At 46.0% G+C, this 15,372-nt stretch overlaps 1 long non-coding RNA gene across 1 annotated transcript in view; it reads right to left on the bottom strand.

Annotated features, from left to right (window-relative positions):
- Nucleotides 1–6,467: 6,467 nt before the first annotated feature.
- LOC125945399 (uncharacterized) overlaps nucleotides 6,468–15,372 on the bottom strand; it is a 10,748-nt gene continuing 1,843 nt past the window's right edge. Inside the window, exons 2-3 of the long non-coding RNA XR_007466875.1 lie at nucleotides 7,945–8,082; nucleotides 6,468–6,735 (exon numbers count right to left, since the gene is read on the bottom strand). This is a non-coding gene — a long non-coding RNA (uncharacterized LOC125945399). The remainder of the gene's footprint in view (nucleotides 6,736–7,944; nucleotides 8,083–15,372) is intronic.

Here is a 15,372-nt window from a genome sequence, read left to right as displayed (position 1 = left end):
ATTGACCGAGCGCCTGAACCGCACGCTAACCGAGATGCTGGCCATGTATGTTTCACCAGATCACCGTGACTGGGACTGCACGTTACCCTTTGTTACCTTTGCGTACAATTCCTCGCGGCATGACACCGCTGGATATTCACCGTTTTATCTGCTGTTTGGCCGACATCCTGCACTGCCATTCGAGACTCTCCTTCCTTCGGCTCCTCACTCGCCTACTGAATACGCCAGTGACGTCGCAGCTCGAGACCGTGCAGCTCGTCAACTTGCCCACGATCGACTTTCTGCTTCGCAAGCAGCCCAGAAGTCCCGTTACGATAGCCGACACAGAAGCGTGCACTTCACGCCTGGCTCTCTGGTCCTCCTATGGTCGCCATGCCGCCGCATTGGCCTATCAGAGAAGCTTCTCTCACGTTACACCGGGCCTTACAAGGTTCTTCGTCAACTCGGTGACGTAAATTACGAAATTTTACCCCTAGATCCTGCTTCTTCGACCTCATCGCTGCCAACTGAAGTTGTTCATGTTTCCCGGTTGAAGCCATACTGCTCTTCTAGCTCCTCGCCTTCATAGCAAGCGCCAGGACGGCGCTTCAGCCGCCGGAGAGTGATGTTACGGAGTGATCCATACATGGATCAACGTGATGATTGGCAGAGCGACGACGACGACGATGAAGACGCTAGCTCTTGGGCCGGATCGGACATCTCTTGCCCTAGCCACCTCTGTATATATTTTGTAAATATATCCTTCGCTTCCATCTCGCTTCCGTCACAATATCTTTATAATTTTCTTATAACGAAAGAAGACCATAATACTCCAGCTGATTCAAGGAAACATTGCCGGGCGTTTGAAGCACTGAAAATGAAGGTTGTACAAAAGTTCGGACGCTTAGACAATGTCACCACTATTGCAAGTGTGTCAATCCCAGCCCATGACACCATCTCGGCGATACGGTAAGTGGTTAAAGAAGAGCTCGCACACCGTAAACGTTCATAACGCTCATGTCTGCCCTCAGTGTGCATTTGACGAGCGCTCTCATGTACCACCAGCCACCTGGGCACGTCAGGGTTATCGTGAGCCTCGCAGGGCCTATGCTGATTGTGCGGACAGCAGCAACTGGCGACCGCAACCGACATGTCTGGGACACCGGCAAGATGCACCCCAACGATTTGTTCCCCGGGCGCTTCCCTCCTACAACCAGCCTGCGAGATCCTTTTCACCCGTGACATCCATGTCGCCCGTGACACGCCGCGACTCCCGCATTTGCTACAGCTATGGTGTGTCTGGACACATTGCTAGGTATTGCCACCGCCACCAGCAGCGTCCTCCACGGTTTAGTGCATATACTCCCCGAGTGTCCGCTGACGAGCCCTGGCAGTTTCCCAGTTCCTTGCAACGGCTGCAGCATGGACGAGCGAACCGCAGTGACTCTCCTGTCTCCGACCGCAGCCTCACACCACCACAGACATGACAACGGCGCTCTCCGTCACCTCGTCGTCGCTCGCTGTCACCGCCGCCGCTGGCAAACTAGCTTGTGCGACCGACAGGGGTGAGGCCGCAATACATTCATCTTCATCAAGACCCCCTTGCGATCATGTTTAAAAACACAGTGTGTGTTTCAGTGGACAATGTGATTACTTTTGCTTTAATTGACACCGGGGCTGCAGTTTCTGATATGAGTCTGGCCTTCAAAAATCTTCTCGGACAAAAAGTTGTTTTCGTGGTATCGGAACGCTACCTTTCGCGGAATTGGCGGGGAAATGTAACGCCCTCTCGGTATTCTGCTTCAATTATGGTAGGGGGCCAGACATTGCGGAGTGAATTTACTGCGCTTGCACGCGCAACGCATGACATTATTTTATGAATTGATTTCTTATACGTGAGTGGGGGGGGGGGCGATTTCTCGTCGCCGCAACGCGCGAACCCCCATGACAGATAGCACCAGTGATGCCGCGGACGTTCTCTCTGTGTCGCAAGATGTGTGCTTGCCCCCTCCGACTGCAATGTTTGTACCCGTGAACTCTTCTCGCCGTCGTACGGGCTCCTGCTGTGGTTTAGCCGAGCCCGAGTATAACAACACGCTCAAAAAAATGTACGTGATAGTCGCCCGCTTCCACGTGGTCACCACTGATGGTTGTACTCGCTTGTGGACAGTGAACGTTTCAACGCAATCAATGAGTTTGCCGCTCGGACTTAAATTAGCGAGCTATGGCGAAACAAGCAATTATCAGCGTTGGAACGGTCGAAATGACGACTACTGGAAAAAACATCCAACCCTGATTCCAGCCATGATTATTCTGCTGAATTTAGGCGCATGATTATCAAGTTGCTGTCTTCTAGTGAGCAGTGTCGACTTGAAGGAGTTCTGGCTCGCTACGCCAGAGTGTTTGATTTTGCTCAAGACCAACGAGTGTTCCATACACTACCGGCGTTTCGTATGCAACACCGCATCCATTCGTCAGAAGCCTTATCGCGTTTCACCTTCAGAGAGAAAAATAATCGCGGAGCAGGTCGAACAAATGTTACGGAAGCGAGTGATCCAGGAATCGTGTAGCACCTGGGCTGCTCCTGTGATCTGTTTAAGCCGAGCGTTAGTCCGTAACGTGCGAACAGAAAATGTGGGCCGATCCTGGCGGTTCTGCAGAACGGGTCCAAGCGCAATGGCACTTACCCCTGTGAACTAGCGAAGCTGAGCCCGGCTAAGTCTAGCTAAGCATGGTTGGGACTACTTAAGCTTAGTCATCAATAGCCAATCGATAGCCAATAAATAGCTAATCGATCAATAATCAATACATTCCGGAAAATGCCAGGGATGACTTGGTGGTGCTTAGCCTAGCCCAAGTACGTGGCCAATACCTTGCGATAGCCAATCGATAGTCAATAAATGGCTAATCGATAATCGAGAAATAATCAATAAATTCCGGAAAATGCAGGAGATGACTTGGTAATGTTTGGCCTAGCCCAAAAGCCAAGACTAGCTAAGTGCCCATCAGCTGCGCTTTCTCTTTAGCATTCCGCCTCCAGTGCAAGCTACACTATTTTTTTTTCTTCCGAGAGTGTTCAAGCAAGCGCGCTTTGGTCACGTATCGCGTAGCCAACGAGGCTATCAGAGAAGCTTTCAGAGGCGGTTCAAAGGAAAACAAACAGCGCTTCGCGGCAATATTGTTACTTTCATCGCATCCTTCACTCACTAAATTTACACGAGGTGTGAAACGCACTTCAAAAGCAGCTGCCCTGTTTAGATAATTTGTCTAGGTACGAATGTAACCTATAGTTTTATACCTTTCGAGTTTTACTTTCGTCAACAACTAAAGCTTTGCCACAACACTGTGTCATGTCACTGTAAAGGCTCTGTGATAGCACACAGCGACGTTACATGCAGCTGTAGCATGCTTATTGGCACTAATTATCTTTCATCATGGCTGGTACTTGCCAGAACACTTATTCTAACAGACTATGTCGCATTACGACGCACCAAAATACGCATACGTTTCCCGCAAACCAAAATGCATCGTCCTCATTGCGTCTATGATACCGCGAAACATTAGAAAATTCAAGCGTGTTCTCGATCCGACGCGTGTTCAGCTGCTTTCGTCATGCGTACATAATGCAGAAGTCAAATCAGCATGCACTTAGCAATTTTAAGCGTCAATGGTCCGCTTGAAGAACAATTCATTGCCACCGCTCCTGCTTCTGCCAGTGCAGCGATTCGCGGTGCCCCGAGTCCACAGCCAATGCTCGCACCGCGGCGCCACCGTCGCGAGAAAATGGCGGCGCCGTATACCGGTTCTGAATTCTAGTCAATAGCTGTCCACTAATTTGCTATCGCAATCCATGCTTCGCCTTTAGGGAGAAACTGCGACTCTTCCAGCAGTAGTGGACATGATCAACGTTATGGAAGATGGTCCATTGTGTTGTCGTCAGAAGACACTGAGAAATTTGATTGCAGTCCACAGGAACACAGGGTAATAGACGACGATAAGCTTTAAAACTCCCTTGGGCATTTCCAGCAGGACTTTGTGTTGTAGATACTATTGGCATTTATCGATGTATGGGGGGAAATCTGCCGTGAATCACGAACGCTAATGTGTCTCCACAGTCCCACGCACGCCTAGGGCAACCCAACGTACCCTGTTGTTGGATTGCCATGCAGTGCGGATAAAGTCTGGTCACCGTGTTCAGGGCCAGTATGAAGGTAATCTTCTCAGACGTGTGAGCAATCCCTGAAGGGAACATCATTATGTTGTGTAAATAACGATAGCCTATGCTTAAAGAGACTTGGAAAAGCAAAGTTGCTTCCTTGTAGAAATTACTTTCTTTCTGCGTATTAACATGGGAATTTGTTTTGTTCCCGGGTGGAATCGTCCTGTTCGTACATGGGGCCATAGTTGCGGACAGATACCGGCCCGGAACAGTGGCGCAGCGTATTTTCCTTCAGATTTATAGACCTTGGTAACATCTTATTCTCCAAATTCCCACCTACATCCTTGACACCTATATGATCCTTCAAGTTGACCAGCCTAGAAAGCGCGGTTACATGCTCTAGGAAACGTTCAGCCAGTTATAGAGGCGCAAATTGCGGGACGCTATCGGAATGGTTTTTCTTGCTGTGCCTGTCACGTGAAGCGGAAGTCTTGTGCTTAGGATGAACCGTGGTGTCTCGAAAAAGTGCCTAAGTGCAGCATTGATCCAGAAACTCTATTGGAATCACGAACTATTTGATCCGAAAGCGTAAGTTATACAATTACCGCCTGATAACAACTCGACTATTATTGAAAATTCTGTGAACCAGGTACGTGGCCGTTCCGTCCGATCACAAAGCTTAAGCAAATCTGGTGCATCATGATACATTCCTCACTAGTTGTAGAACTTCCCTAGATGGCAAATGCGGGGCTCTATTTAGAGTGCCGTGCAAAATCTTATATCTAGGCGATTCTTCTTAGGCTTGTACGCTCTAGTGTTACACTATGTAGGGGACACAACTTACGCGCAATTGATGCAATATATGCGTATCAAAATGGCACAGAACATAGTGACAAAATCTTTAAAAGCACCTAAAATGCTATAACCAATGCAAACAAATAATAAATTTGTTGTTGTTGTGAAGTTTTCGTAGGACAATTTGTGTCTCAGTGGACATGGCTAAAGCGAAAGCCATTCCACGCAACAATACCAGCAGGGTTAATTATATAAACACTGACACTGTATAGAATACGAAGGAGTTCTTACAGTTGGCATACTATAGCATAAAAAAATCCGGACACAGTTCAGTAACACACCATGGTTCACATACGCAGAAGGAAAAAAAATGAAACAAAAGAGTACCACACATCGCAACAACAGCAATACACACCTGCCACAACAATTGCTTTTCACAGGCTTTTCCAATCATGATCCGAAACACCCACCGTCTGACCAAATTGCTATGTTGATACTGGTAAATTATTACATGACGATATGGGGTTTTACGTGCCTAAACCGCGATCCGATTAGGAGGCATGTCGTAGTGGGAGTCTGCGGAATCATGGTGACCGCCTGAAATTCATTATAAGTGCACCTAAACCTAAGAACATGGGTGTTTCCTCGTTTCGCAACCATCGAAATGCGGCCGCAGTGGCCGCGATTTAATCCCGCGACCTCATGCTTAGCAACCCAAAACCATAGCAACTTAGCAACCACGGCGGGTGCTGGAAAATTCAAATTAAGTAAACTGTATGGAAGTATGCAGAATTTTCCACCGTCTAAACAGTTGCAAGATCTTCGTGGGAAGTCGTTGTAAACCATGAGTTCAGTATAAGGGATTCAAACGCGAGGACATGCGACTGCTCCTATTAACAACCATACCTCTATATTAAGCCGCATATGATGGACACGATCCTCCATACGACCGGATCGCGGGGATAGCTATAGGCTAACCAAAATATGTGCCAAGTTTTCATGCGGAGTCTTTAGCGTCACTACGCTTTTGGCGCATCAACATGGTGCAGGTCATAGTGACACAATAATTTTTTATGCACCTGTAATCGTTTATGTTATGCGGCGCGAGCCAAATACAGCATTTTGCTACGCCAAAGTCCTCCCGTCTATCCGAATTGATATGTTGGTACTGGCAAAGACATAATTTATAATGCATATGCAAGCATGCATAATAATTTCGCACATTCTAAACTGTCGGAACCTCTCTATGTGTTGTACAACTGCTCCAAAAGCGTGATGACGCTTAAGGCTACGCATCTAAACCTCGCACGCATTTCTATTGGTCTGTTAAAGTGGCTAGGCAATAATGTATAGAGGAAATGTGTGTCATGTTTAAACTCGCAGTGCTTAGCGTCAGTATGCTTTTGCCGTGGTTGTACGGTGGTGACGTAATACTGCACAGAGGAAAGTTGAACGGCGGGATGTTGGCAACATTCATAAAGGCACAAGTGCCTTCACTTTGATTTGGAATTGAGAATGTTGTTCCCAACAATACTAATAAGACCCCATGACAAATTACACACAACATCGGAGCACCGTCGAAATTATCCAACTATATGATTTTTTCCAAGATTAGTACAATCACGTTTCTTTTTATCGTCAGTGAAATTGTTCTTAATAAAGTCTAACACCGTCGTCGTGATATGCAAAGTTCTTGAAAAGTTGCTGACGCCGCTGCAAAAGAATGATTCGAAGTCATAATTCACGTCGTATGTGGCTACGCCCACTTTCGTATTCCGTGCCTCGTACTTCGCGTGACACACCTGAAAGGAAACAACACAGAAGTCGTTGCGAAACGTTGTTCAAAATAACAATAGCTGATATAAAATAAACTGTTTTTATTTCAGAACATTACCATCCCAACTAATTTTGCACAATGAAAGAAGAAGAGTGGGACACATTAGTCATCGGAAAAATGTGATAAAAAGGAAAGCATAAAGATATAAGACATACACTGCGCGCATTTGGCTCGAGTTGAAACGATTGAAGGACGTGTGAGTTGGTTTTGGTCCATGTTGTGAAGTGTTAAGTAATAGTTTTTACTACACCGATAGATTAGATTATGGAGCTATACGTTCCAAAACCATAATGAGATGAGGCACGCCATATAGTGGGGGACTACATAATAACTTGGACCACCTGGGGTTCTTTAACGTGGACCGAAATTTAAGTGCACGGTTGTTTTCCCATTTCGCCCCCCATTGAAGTGCAGCCGCCGCTGCCTACACGGGACATACGAATAACGTTAAACATGAAGTAGCTGGTGATTTATGGATGACGAATATAAAGCACTGGTTTATCTGTTTTGGTGCATAAAGTGAATTAGTGTGAAGTGTGGTCAGTAAAAATGGCACTACAAGGGCGCTTTAAACTGCCCAATTCAAAATTATTTTCCGTAGAACTCCCGTTTGTTGTGTTTAGGTTTTCGTACACCACTATTATTCCTGCAACGTTAACTCTGGCGTATAGGAAAGGTGCGGAATTATGTTTTCAGTGGGAAAGTAATTTTCCTTTTATGCAAGGGTATGCCGCGAAAGGTGACATTGGATAGGCCATCACGCATAGCAGTGCGGTGAATACTGGATTTATTTCACATTTTATCGAAATATCCCGGCAATTATTACGTAAATTATTACGTAGAACACGTTTTATGATGCGCAGAACTTCAAAATCTGAACTGTCGTGATAGCTACATACAAGGGATCATTAGCATGCTTGAATAAGGCAAACACGCGTGACTGTGCCTCCGAGGAGTGAAGAATGTGGGCGAGGCTGCAAATGAGGTTATTTTTCTTCAAATGGCAAAATTGATTGATTTCTAATACAGTGACAAGTACAAATCTATCAGAAAGAACGCGTATGTACGATATTTAGGTACAACACATCTGCTTTACCTACATTAGTGTGCACATATAGATGCGGCAAGAGAGCACTCGGTTTATGCGAAATTCATTTACGGCAGCACGACGCACCTTTATACGAAGCGTGTCCTTGTTGTCGAACAGGACGATGGTGTGCATGTCCGGAGCTTTCACCCGACTAATCCACAATTTCGCACCATTCAAGAAGTACGGCGCGATTGCGTAGCCTTTCTTGCCAAGATTGCAGAACTAGGAGAGAAAAAATGAAGCAGTGATAAAGCCACCGATACATTGAGATTCATTGTTGAAAACTACATGGTCCCGTAGTGAATGCGTTTTGCAGCTACTCTAATTGATTTAATTGCTCCGATAGCTCTGTTAAACTACTTACCAGAAATGAAATATTCAGTGCGTTTACATAAACCCGAGAAAAGCGCATCATGTCAGCATATCGGGCTGAAATCTTCCACCGCGCAAGTAAAATAGTTTAGGTGTTGACACTGTGGCCTGTGGAGATGGTAACTGCTGTATAGTTGCGAGCTGGTTCATTTGGTACATATTCTTGAGAATTAAAGCAGTCAAAAGAAAAAGAACAGAGGCGAGACGTGGAACACACAACGACTGCACTAACAATGGTGCTCCGTCTGTCATGCCTCAACTAAACCCCGTCTCCCAGGGAAACCAGGCGAACATGCGCAGCTAAAAAGCCAACAAAAACACAAAAAATCGTTGATTGTGAGATAGAACAAGTAGCTAGCACCAGTGCGATAGGAAACTTAGTTCCTTCTTAATCAGTGAAATAGAACTTGTACTGATACAATTATCCCCTTGCATGCTGATGTGATAAGCTCCGAGAATATCACGCTCCGCCATGCCCTTGCCTCAACCAAGAATTTGAACATTATAAAAACGCGAGACGTAGCCGCATTCCTGACAATAGCGAGACAAATGTGTTCCGTCAGAGGTGTTCAAAGAATTTTAGAGCTCTGGCAACCTCTCATTAATACAGCGACCTGTTCGGCCGATGTAAATTTTTCCAAAATTCAGCGGAATCTCGTACACCACACCTGGTGCACAAGTAATGTAACGGTTGTCATGCAGCGTAGTACACAAGGGGGGTCTATTTCTGCCGCGCGCAACATGTGAACAAAGGCTTGAAAGTTTGCGTGGAGCAGAAAAGACTGACGTTAACGCGCTGCCTCACAGCAACTTTTTTGACGTTGTGGGAAACCCTCTGCACATAGGGCATCACTTCAAATCTTTTCTGTTCAGCTCCTGTTTGGTCAGTCCGTTTTCCCGTTCGCCTCGTTTTTATTGCAGTAACGTTTCTACCGCTGCGTTTAACAGTGCTTTTGGAAAACCAGCTGCTTCCAAACACTCAAACTGGTTGTTCAAACATGACTTTATGGTGTGGTGACAACTCTCCTGCAGTGCATTACGGGAAGAAATCATAGTGATCGCCCTCTTAACGACTTTTGAGTGAGCGGACGAGTACTGTAAGAACGCATTCTTACTCCTAGGTAAAATGCAGCAGTACACATTGCCATCCTCACAAAGAGTTAGTTGAATTTCTAAAAATCTAATCAAGTGGCTACTTGGCAGTTCATGTGTAAAAAGAGCATTCGAGCAAGCTTTAAAGGCGGTTAAGACCTGGTCTACAATGACAGGCAGGTAGTCATTGCGTGAAAGACCTAAAATAACCTAGAAATCATCAACATCTCTGACAACTAGGCACACACGTTTGTAGAGAAGAAGCGTTGTAGTATGTTGTCAAACGTCGCTAAACATATCTGGCACCGGACTAGCGCAACGATAGCCCCCCGACACAGATTCCTTTTTTCTTCATGTATAGGGAGTCCTTAAAAAGTCACAATTTCGCCCAAAGGCGAAGAATCAATTGCGATACCAAAATAGTAGATAGCTAAAACAGAGTAAAGATAGTTGTTTTATCAGCTGCATAAACTTGGAAATATTCGCTTTCTAACTGAATTGACAGACATGCACTGAATTGTCAGCGCGCACAAGCAAGCACAAATAGATCACACTCAATGACCCCAGACAACCCCTGTCAAAACGCTGGCGTGAGCAAGTGCGGTGGCATCAGCGAGCCACGGTTTGTGCGGTCTATCGCTTCAACTGGAAACTGAGCGGCGGAAGCACAGCGCATACAAAGGTAGGAGCCGTGGGGAGGTCGCGTTCATGATACGGCGTGCGCGATCGCCCGCATCCGCGCCAAGTACAAGTAGGCAGTTGCTGGCAGAGTAGAAGTCGCATACCCTCCCTCCAGCGCAGCCTTCCCGCTTTCCTCCTTTCACGTGGGAGATTGAATCCCCTGTTCCTCTTGCGCACGGTCGTAAGATACACAGTGGGTGCTGCAGCTAAACGTCGCCTCCCCTCCCTCCCTCCCTCCCTCCCTCCCATCCCCCCACGGCCTTTCGCAAGACGAACGACGACGCGTTTCCTCTCCACCGTGAGTCTACAGCGTACTCGCACATACAGCATACGGCACGTGGCAACGATTTATCGTCCTCGGACTTTATGCGTAACTTCACGGCGACGACGACGGCAGAAATCCGCTTGAAGTGTCCATATAATTACTTTCGCAATAAAACTACCATGGTGGATGAAAGGTAGTTAAAAATTCTAAGCATACAAAAACAGAGACGCCGCACGCACTTTGAAATGCGACTAAGCCATTATGATCAATCAGTTCACGGACTGCGGTATACAGTTCGCCATGAGCTATGCTGTAAAACAAGTCTTCTATGTCCACAAATAAGACACTATCGGCACCAGCAATGCGGTTGCGTAGCACTTGAGCTAGTGCCGTTACGTTCACTACGCTGTAAGGGTCCTGCACGGCGAGCGACTGCAAATCACGGTCGAAATACTGACCCACCAACTTCTGCCACGTGTCCGCCTCAGTCACAATAGCTCTCAACGGGCAATCAATCTTGGGGGCTTTTACAGCGCACACTTGGAGAGGATTACCTTTGGAATTTGCAATTTTTTCACCCTTGGAAACAGGGTCCCCAGATTGTTAGCCTTTAGGAATCTAACAGCTGAAGACTTCAATTTCGAGCGCATCGGAATATAACAGCTGAAGACCTCAATTTTGATCGCTTCCGTTGCGTATAAGCTAGAAATTCTTGGCTATTGCAGCCAAAGCTTTCTCACCGAATCTGCTTGTGGAAGCAACCACAAACACCCCTCCTTGTCTGCTTGAAGTAAAGCCAAATCATTATCAGAGAAGTGGTCGGCAACGAGGTGAAGAACACGGTTACTGTGCTTTTGTTGATTGCGTCTACCTTGCGAAGGGCTTGTACCTTACTTGCTCGCCCTATTTAATTCTATCGCTCTTTATTGACGAATTCGGGTGCTCCAATTTCAACCGCCCATTTCTTTTCATCCACGCTCCTCAGACTTTCTTCAAAACTAAATTTGCTCTCCGATTTGACCTCCAAAGATTCCCAATTTCTGGCTACCTGCACTTCTTTTGTGGTTTTACCATAACCCACAATGCCGTTCGGCGCACCGACCTTCGGTGAACGCACAGCCTTGGGATGGTCTGCGACATTGAGCAGAAAATTACATTTCCAAATATCAAATCAGAAAATTGTCATCCATCCGAGGGTAGCACGAAGCTAGAGAGGAAACTAGGAAGCTTTTAAGAAACTGATTGTGTTTCCGTGAAAGCTTCGTGCTGCATTCGTGTGGATGAGAATTTTTCGTTTATTGATCCTTCTTCCGCCATGAAGGGCGGAAGCCTAACCACAAGACGGAAAACCTAACCACAAGGGCACCCGCCTTAATACCTTGCTTTATCAATGAAGTATTTATTCACTCACACACTGAGTGACATTGAAGTTCGGTATCTCCGAGATATATTCACTGGACAGAAATGTCCACGCTGACACAGTGCTCTTGAAGAGAGTTCCGAAGGTTATATTCTTTCAAATCATGTTCCCACGAGACCTTCCTTGGGAAATGTTGGACAACTACGCAAGGTAGCTTGATTGTTTTGGCACCTGACTGTGGTGATAAATTAGCGCAGACTCTGTACTTCTCATGTGGTTTGCGCAATGCCTGTCACGTATTTTCACCGCCATGAGGTCATCCGTCTTCGCAGGAACTACTGGCTTTGAAATACATTACAGTTCTGCGCGTATGGGACATATTGCATCTTTACAGTGTACCTAAATCTTACTTTTAGGAGCTTCATGGCATTTAATTTCATTTCATTCTGCTGCAATATGCAACAAATATTGCGTAATACAAAAGCACTTGAGGTTAATAGGGCAATTTCGACAAACCAGAATACGGTTATTTATTTACCAATCAGTGCGAGAAAATGTTCGATGGTGCGTTTCATATTAATGAGACACAAGGTGCATTGCACAAAAAACAAGCACTCTTCTGAAAAATGTGTCTTCACAATAAAAAAAATGTCCGTTTCGCATGAAGGGCTAAGCATTGAAATCGGTAGTAAATCATAGTCTTGTCCTTGAAATCCTCGTACAGTGTTGAAACTATATGCAGGATCGACACGACCGGTCACCGACTAACCCTCCTTTGTATTTTATTGAACTCCTTGGTATAGTCAATCCTCTCGGAGGAGAAAAGGGAAGCCAGCCTGATTTTCACCCCGCGAATGCACGGAGCCAACATTTATTGCGATATCAACTACACAAGCATTCCGGGCGCATTCCCCGTATTGACATGCTGTCGTGTTATTCACAGCGCATACGCACCCAGCTCTCGTATACATAGTTAGGCAGCCTAGAGAGACGCGCAGTGCGCTCGGCTGCAAAAAAATAAGAAATAAGCCAGGGGGATTAACCATCTAGCTTTGTTCGGTCGGCTCAGCGGAGCCAGGACAACGTTCTCGCTTCCGCTGCTGGCATGAACTTCGCGCGCACACACATCAGCGTCTGTGCTGACAAGCGGCGCGCATATCACTCCGTGATACGAACACAGAGGCGCTATAACGTGAACTATTCAAACTGCTTCGATTCCAAATCTGCAATCACCCCCTTTTTGCCTGGCTGTCACGCGATGTTGAAAACCGTGGGCACTCCGCATCTGATATGACGTATACATTGTAATTATGCACAATAAGATAAAAAGAAACCAAAAGTAGTTATTTCCGGTCGGACGCCTTTTTTGCCATTAGCCCCATCCTATTGGTTAAAAGCTTCAGGGCTGCGCTCACTTCGCCTGTCTGCCACACGACGTCACAAAACCGCCTAACCTCACCGCGTCAAGGTCACGTGTACGAGTTAGGATGCATTATATGCCCTACCAAGATTATCTTTTTTCTGAATAGCCTGACATTGCCCTCGTTCCCAAAGGAATAGAAGATGGCTGCCCGCCGACCGCTCTGGCACTGACTACTAGGAGCTGCCGGAGAGCTTACATTTATTTAGTCGTATAATAAATGTTTTTGCATGGCATATCTTCCTCAGACCCCATTGTAGAATACTTCATCTTTTTTCAAAATTGACTCGGAAGCGATTGCGCAAAATATGCATTCTGGGTATGAAGTTCGGTGCATGTGCAATTTTAAAGAAACGGTTTACACATATTCTTCGCATCTGCTTTCGAGGAATTTGATATTAAGTCGATCTATACCTCTGTGTCGTTCCAGATGGCCGAAAGCCACATTGAGGCGTGTCTTCAAATCACTGAGATTGCGTGAAAATACCGGATGCGGCAGCAACATGGCAGTGTGTTACACGTAGTTTTCACGCAGTTGTTACACGCGGTTTTTCACCAGCAACGGCAAGCCAAGGGGAAGCGGACCAATTGCAGACACCGGCACCGCCTTCCCAATCCGGTTACCTACTTTCACTTCGCTCGCTCGGCCCCACCGAAAACGACTGCACTTGAGCGCGCTTCTCGACTCTTGACCGCCAATTAGATAATGAAAACCGCTGAATGTAGGCAATCCTATTCGATTTGAAAGCAAAGGAAAGTGACTTCCCATAAACTTGGAGATTTTCGATTTTGCTCTTTCAAACAATCCTGCTGGTGCTTCCTTGTGTGGTTACGTAAATTTGACGTCAGGAGATTGGAATAATAAAAGATTAGAATAATTTTACGTTACAGCGCCCCAGGTTAAAACTAAGAAAGAGTGTAACTGTCAAGCTAAATGCATCGTCTTCTTTGATTTGGGGGGGGGGGGGGGGGGGGAGGTTACAAAAGCCACGGTTTGTCGTAATTTTCAGTTCGGTCTCCGTAGAGGTGCTACGTGAAATAATGTCATTGCCTACGTTCCTTACCACGCCAATGCTGTGACACGGTTAGTGTCAGCAGGATACAAGTGCGGTTGCGCACCAGCAGTTATCTTGCTGCCAGCGTCGTGCCATGTGACTACGTGTATAATTATAACACAGGGTAAAAAGCTCGTGTGCAACACTGAATCTTGCCACTGCTATGATTGCAGCGCCTTGAAGTGAAACTGCTTTTTTTGTGTAGTCTTATTACGTTTATGACATGCGAAGGATTTCTTGGCAAACATTTGTCACTTCTAGAGTGTCTATCTATCTATCTATCTATCTATCTATCTATCTATCTATCTAGCCGCCTACGTCTTGGTGCTCTCATGGTTGTTTCGTTAACTTGGTATGTACCAAAACTGTCATAGTGTGACCAGAGTGTATGACGAAGGTAAATGATTCGTCATGACATGAATGTCCTGACAGGTGTGTTATGTAGGTGATGAAACAGCCGCCTACGTCTTGGTGCTCTCATGGGTCCAAAACACCCCAAAGTGTTCAAGAATCGAGAAATGATGATGGAAACTGAGGCAAGTATGGTTATGATAGTAATGATAACGATAGTAGAATACATTAATGGCTCAGTAATGACCATGACTCAGCGAAAAATGATTAACACTCAAAAAAATACTGGAATGAGTTCGTACGTTGGCACTAAGTGAAGGAAACACTAAAGGATGATGGTAGAAGAAGTTATGGTAGAAGTCAACCTGAACATTTTTCAGCAAAAATGACATTGACTTTGCGAAAAAAATAACACTGAAAAACCACTGAAATTGGTTTGGGCATAAATGGTAGGTCATGACATGCATGTCACGTACGTTGGTCAAGAAACAGCCACGAGTCTTGATGCGCTCATGGTCGTTTCCTTAACTTGCTAGGCTCCCCGCACAGTGCCTCGTATAACACTGATTCCCAAAGGGCATGGGACCTGCTGTTTTAGGGGCGAAGCTCCTTATAGCGGCACCCTTTCGTCCCCGTCGTAGTAGGTAGCCATGTCTAGTTTTAGGGGCGAAGCTCCTTATAGCGGCACCCGTTCGTCCCCGTCGTAGTAGGTAGCCACGTCTAGTTTTATGAATTGCTCAATAGATGGCGTTGTGTGTCCGTATATGTATGTATACCCATATATACATATATATGTATACGTATAGTATAACCGGAAGCCGACTTCCGCTTCCGTTTCCACTTCCGGTTCCGCTTCCGTTTGCACTTCCGGTTCCGGTTCCGGAAGCCAGTTTCCGGCTTCCGGAGATCGCTTCCG

The sequence above is a fragment of the Dermacentor silvarum genome, chromosome 5 (assembly GCF_013339745.2).
Source record: "Dermacentor silvarum isolate Dsil-2018 chromosome 5, BIME_Dsil_1.4, whole genome shotgun sequence".
In the NCBI taxonomy this organism is placed as follows: Eukaryota; Metazoa; Arthropoda; class Arachnida; order Ixodida; family Ixodidae; genus Dermacentor; species Dermacentor silvarum.
This window is presented reverse-complemented; position numbering and strand designations above follow the sequence as displayed.